At 37.8% G+C, this 5,444-nt stretch overlaps 1 long non-coding RNA gene across 1 annotated transcript in view; it reads left to right on the top strand.

The window, feature by feature from the left end:
* LOC148517706 (uncharacterized) overlaps positions 1-2,707 on the top strand; it is a 93,913-nt gene extending 91,206 nt beyond the window's left edge. Inside the window, exons 3-4 of the long non-coding RNA XR_015879256.1 lie at positions 1,571-1,881; positions 2,611-2,707. This is a non-coding gene — a long non-coding RNA (uncharacterized LOC148517706). The remainder of the gene's footprint in view (positions 1-1,570; positions 1,882-2,610) is intronic.
* The last annotated feature ends 2,737 nt before the right edge of the window (positions 2,708-5,444 follow it).

Here is a 5,444-nt window from a genome sequence, read left to right as displayed (position 1 = left end):
TTATGGCTGAAGTCAGAATTTTGCAATCTAAGTATGAGCTTTTATACACCACATATCAAAAGAGCAATTCAACGGTATTGACACAGCTTGTTTGCTCAGTGATATCATATTAATTAAATAGAATTTTGGTTTTGAAATCTCTTGTGTAAATGTTACACAACACAAATAGAATGGGGCCTGTTCATTAAAGTGAAGTACTGTTTCCAAAGCACTAGATATAGAGGTTATATTTCCTAAAGTGCGGGTTTACAAAAGTAGAGATGTTGCCCATAGCAAAAAATAGATTCTAGCTATTGTCTTTTAAAAGATGCTAGATAAGTGATAAGTGAAATCCGATTGGTTGCTATTGGCAACATTTCCACTTTAGTAAACATGCACTTTAGTAAATATAACCCTATAGTGTCAATTTCAGTTGACCACAGATTAGGTCACATAGGAGCCTATTCATCATCACTTATTTTCACAAAATCAGCTGATAAATGACATTTTCACATACTTTTGTGAAAATTAAGGACCTCATTCAGAGTCGGTCGAAGCGGCCGCACGGTCGTACGATCAACGACCGCAAAATCCGATCGTACGGCAGGGCGATTGTAAACAAAGTGACGCCCATTCGTTAGCACTGCACCTCCTCTAGCTACCGACTGATCTGAACGAACGATCGAGTCAATCGTAGTCAGGCGCTGTCAGTCGCTGTATGCTATTTATGTTCTGATGTTTGCGGCCGTATGTGCTGTTTTGATGGTCACATGTCATGTTTACATGGACTGTCGATCAGCTTGTTATTAGCTTGTTGGCAATTATCGAATTAAGTGTTTAACTCTTGCTGTTCTTTCAAACGAGTTTTTTCTCATGTGTCAATAAACTTTATTGTTCATTTGGTGGTTGTTTTCTCCGTTCTTATTTTTTCACACAATGTTAAAAACAAAGTAAGGTTTATTAACTGTGAATGTCCGTTTGCTAATTGTGTTAACTTTATAAATGCATGTGCATTTTGCGTTAGGATCATTTGCACTCTTATGTTTGCAATTGCACACTGCGTGTTGTAGCCAATCAAATGTGACCTTATTTTTCGGGACACATGATTAAAGGATTGGCCAATAGTGGTGTTTTTGAGGAAAGGGTAAATATTTTAGCCAATCATATTTTTTGTACCCCATGTATATTTCATGTTTTCAGTAAAAACGCCTATTGCCATCATGAGAGCCACAGCGTTTACCAGGAGAGAGTTACTTGTCCTGGTAAACATCATGGACAGGAGGTGAGGCGAGCCCTCCAATCAGCGGGGTTTAGGCGAAACATTGCCCAATTAGAGCGTCGCTGGTCGGACCTGGGCCGCCGGTCGCCTGCGCTCCTCATGACTTTGCGGGCACAAATACGCAGTCGTAAATATGCGTTTGTTTAAAATTATTAATTAGTGGACTGTTAAAATTGTATGTTTCTTTGGCAATTATTTTAGTCAATGTTAACAAACCCTCTTGTATGTTGTCCCTATTGTACAGAATGTGTACTTGTATTGTGTAACCGAAATTCTAAACTTTATTTTTTGTATTTTATGTTTACATTTTAGAAGCCCAGCGGAGACAGAGAAGGGCACGCCGAAAGCAAAGACAAGCTACTGTCAACCAGCAGCCCTCACCTGCATCACCTCAACCCAGCCCTCCCTCCCCACCACCATACTCCCCCAGTAACCCTCCCTCTTCCAATCCTCCCCAAGTCTTCCTCCCTCCCCTGCACACTCATCCCAAATGTCGCAAATTTCCCCTCCCAGTGATCTTTCCGTCTCCATTTCCCCTTCAGCCATTCCCCCCACTCCCGAATATTCTCCCTCACCCGAAGCTTCGCCGGCACCATCTGTTGCTGTGTCGGAACACTCTCAGGGTATGTTTTTTAAATTTTTATTTTTTGGGGTGTTGTTGTTATCCATGTCTTTTTTCTAATTTCTGACAGTTTTTTGTTGTTTAGAAAATTTGCTGTATGGGGTTCAACATCATTGCGCAGTAATGCTGTTTTTCAGACTTACAACCTTATGTTTATTGGCTGGGCCTTTTTTTGATTTGGGGACCTCAAAAATATAGGTTTATTGGTTTTTCAAAAATGTTTTGGAGTTTGAGGAAATAATGATTAAATTTGGATTAGTATTTTACAATGTAAAAAAACCTGTCACCAAACTTGGCAAGGTGATAGGAACCAGACTACCCTTGTTGATGTTGTGTACACTGTGTTTAAAATTTACTAATGTACTTAGGCAAAGTGATGTTTTACATAGCAAAAAAATACATTCTATTTTTGGTTTATCAACAACATTCTAGAAGTGAATACGTGCATTGTGTTTTAAGGATATGGCCATCATGACTTAAGAATACACATCCCATTATATGTAACATCATCATAGTGGATTTTGGGTATAGCCACATAGTTAGGGTTTAAAATTAGTTGAACAACAGAAAAGTAGAAACCTATTAATAATTTTGTGTGTGTGATACTTTCAAACACACCGTAACATCAGTGTGTTTCAACACTTTTTGGTACATTGAATAATGTGTAATGTTCAAATGTTTCTAATTGTAATGAAGTATTTAATCCTCATTTTTTAAATATTTTCCACAGATCTAACCCACATCCTGAGGCAAATTCGGGAGGAGCTGCGAGAGACCTCGGGCTACTTAATGCAGGCCTACTGCTGCCTCCAAAGATTAGTGGGGCATTTGGAGGATGTGTAGTTTTTTTTGTTTTGTTTTTTTAAATTTTTGACATTTATAAAAAAAAATAAAGTTTTGTTATTTCCAACATTTGTCCTCTTTTTTGCCACACATTAAAGGGTGTAATTCTACATGTCCAAAAATTTAGGAACAAAGGCGGGTGCCTTTCCATAGTGTAATAACTTAAAACATGTATTAGTAAACCTTAAGAAAATTTGCAGTAATGTTGTTTATTTTTCAATTATGGGTTGGCATACATTATACACCTCAAAATGGCTTACAAATTTTTAAAACAAACAAACAACAACATTTTTCATTAATTTAAAACATTTATTACATAACAAACATGTTGCCAACAGGCTTTTAATGGTAACAAAAAATTCATAACAGATTCACACATAACAAATGTCCTCATGGTTTGGGCAAATTAAACATCTGGCTTAGTCGAACATAAACAACTATAGTAAAAAACAAACAGATTTTGGAATGGAAAACATCAATAACTAAAGCAAAAGGCAAATTAACTAAACATGTTGGGGGATATCCGTGCAAAATGTGTTAGTTGTCCAAAAACATACAAGGTATTGCCAATGGGTTCCATTTTTTTGGCATGTTTTGGAAAGTGTTGTGATTTTTTTGGTAGGAAATGAAAACAAAAGAAAAAGGGACACATTAGAATACATTTTGCAAAATTGTATTTTATTTACAAAAAAATGTAAATATGCATACCTAAAAACTCGTGAAACGACATCATCGCATCTGGCCCCCCCCGACAGCATCACAACACCTTCCTCCGGGGGGCCATCCTCTGGCAAGGCCTCCTCTGGCTGCATGGGTGCTCGACTCCTTATTGCAATGTTGTGTAAAATCCCACACAGGACCACAATGCGAGAAACCATATCCGGCGAGTACATGAGTGCACCACCAGAGTGATGGAGACACCGGAACCGGCCCTTTAAAAGGCCAATACAGCGCTCCACCACCTGCATGGTGGCAGTAAATACGGCATTATATTGAGTTTGTGGCCCTGGTGTGGGAGTCAAATAAGGAGTCAGCAGCCAGGGCGTGCAAGGATATCCACTTACACCTGATGGAAATGGGACAACAAAACATATACATTTACCATGAGAACCTGTTTACACTATTACTAGAAAGACATACTGGATTTTTACTTACCAAGAATCCACGCATCACCAGCTTGCAGTGTGCTTAATTTGGGCCAAATCCCTGAATGCTGGATCACATACGCATCATGGCTGCAGCCTGGGAATTTGGCATTCAGGGAGAGGATCTGGAGAGAGGCATCACATAGCACCATTACATTTAGGGAATGGTAATGTTTGTGGTTCCTATATATTTGTTCCCTGCATGCAGGGGGCTGAAGTACTATGTGAGTGCCATCCACTACCCCTATGACGTGTGGAAAGCCTGCAATTTCAAAAAACTTCTGCTTTACCACATCAAGGGCTTCCGTATCCAAAGGCATACTAATAAAATGTGCTAGATGATTGAAAAATGCATCTAGCACACGCCTCAGGATCCGTGAAAATGAGGCCTGGGAGAGGCCACCCACCAGCCCCACAGTGGTTTGGAAGGACCCTGAGGTGCAGAAATGTAACACCGCCAACAACTGTGTAAGTGGTGAGATTGCTGTAGGAATGTTAATCTGACTTTCTAGATCATTCTTTATTATTGAAAGAGTGTCTAGGATAATATTTGGAGGCAGGCGATAAGTGGTTACAACCACATTATCAGGCATTCCAAAAAGGGTGACACGTGTTCTATATATCTTGGCCCTTGCATGCCTCCTATGCCTACGCCCAGGAGGAGGCTGAGGAAGGTTGGTGGGGCTCAACATGGCCACTATTAGCTGTCCAGCATCGCTCTGTAAAGTTAAATGTATATTTTTAATTGGTTCTCCAGAGTGTATTTTGATATTTTGTGCAAAAATACTTAGCTTTATAATATTCTTACAGGGTCGGGCAGTGCCATCTTTGGAAATCACTACATGTGTATTTGTTGTACGATTTTAAAATGAGAGGGAAAAAAATGTAAAAACATTTTTAGAGGTCAAACCAATATTACTACTTTTAGTGTTAAAACCATGCTTAATTTGTAAACTTGCAAATATTAATTGTTGTTAAATGTACAAAATTACAATTTAAAAAAAGAACAATAAACAATATTCCCCAAAAATTTGGTTTAAAAAATTAAATTAAATAAAAAAAGTGTAGGTTTGAAAAAATAGACACTTACCTGATTCAAGTGCAAAATGGAGTGTTAAACACCTTTAAGAAATATTTAAAAAAATCAATTAAATAAATAAAAATGAACGATTTTTAGGATTGTTGATCCCAAAAAAAAAAAATGCAGTAGGCTGGCACACTTACTTGATTCTTTGAATAATGTTGGATTTAGGAATAAGACAAAAGCCCGGCCAACAAAACTAAAAAAGTCACCGGATCAAGCACCAAAACTAACGAGGTTTTTCAAAGTCCAAAGCAATCAAATTTGGCAACACAAAAACAACACAAAAAACAAACAGCACAAAAAAGGAACACAAAAAACAAACACCACAAAATAGGAACACAAAAAACAAACACCACAAAAAAAGGAACACAAAAAAACACCACAAAAAAGGAACACAAAAAACGAACACCACAAAAAAAGGAACACCAATAAAAAACAAACACTAAAAAAAAAAAACACACAACCAAAATAAAAAAAACCCACCACAAAAAA

Source organism: Taudactylus pleione, unplaced genomic scaffold (assembly GCF_031769625.1).
Source record: "Taudactylus pleione unplaced genomic scaffold, aTauple2 ptg000212l, whole genome shotgun sequence".
NCBI classification, from domain to species: domain Eukaryota; kingdom Metazoa; phylum Chordata; class Amphibia; order Anura; family Myobatrachidae; genus Taudactylus; species Taudactylus pleione.
The sequence above is the reverse complement of the archived record's forward strand: the minus strand, read 5'-3'. Positions and strand labels throughout refer to the sequence as shown.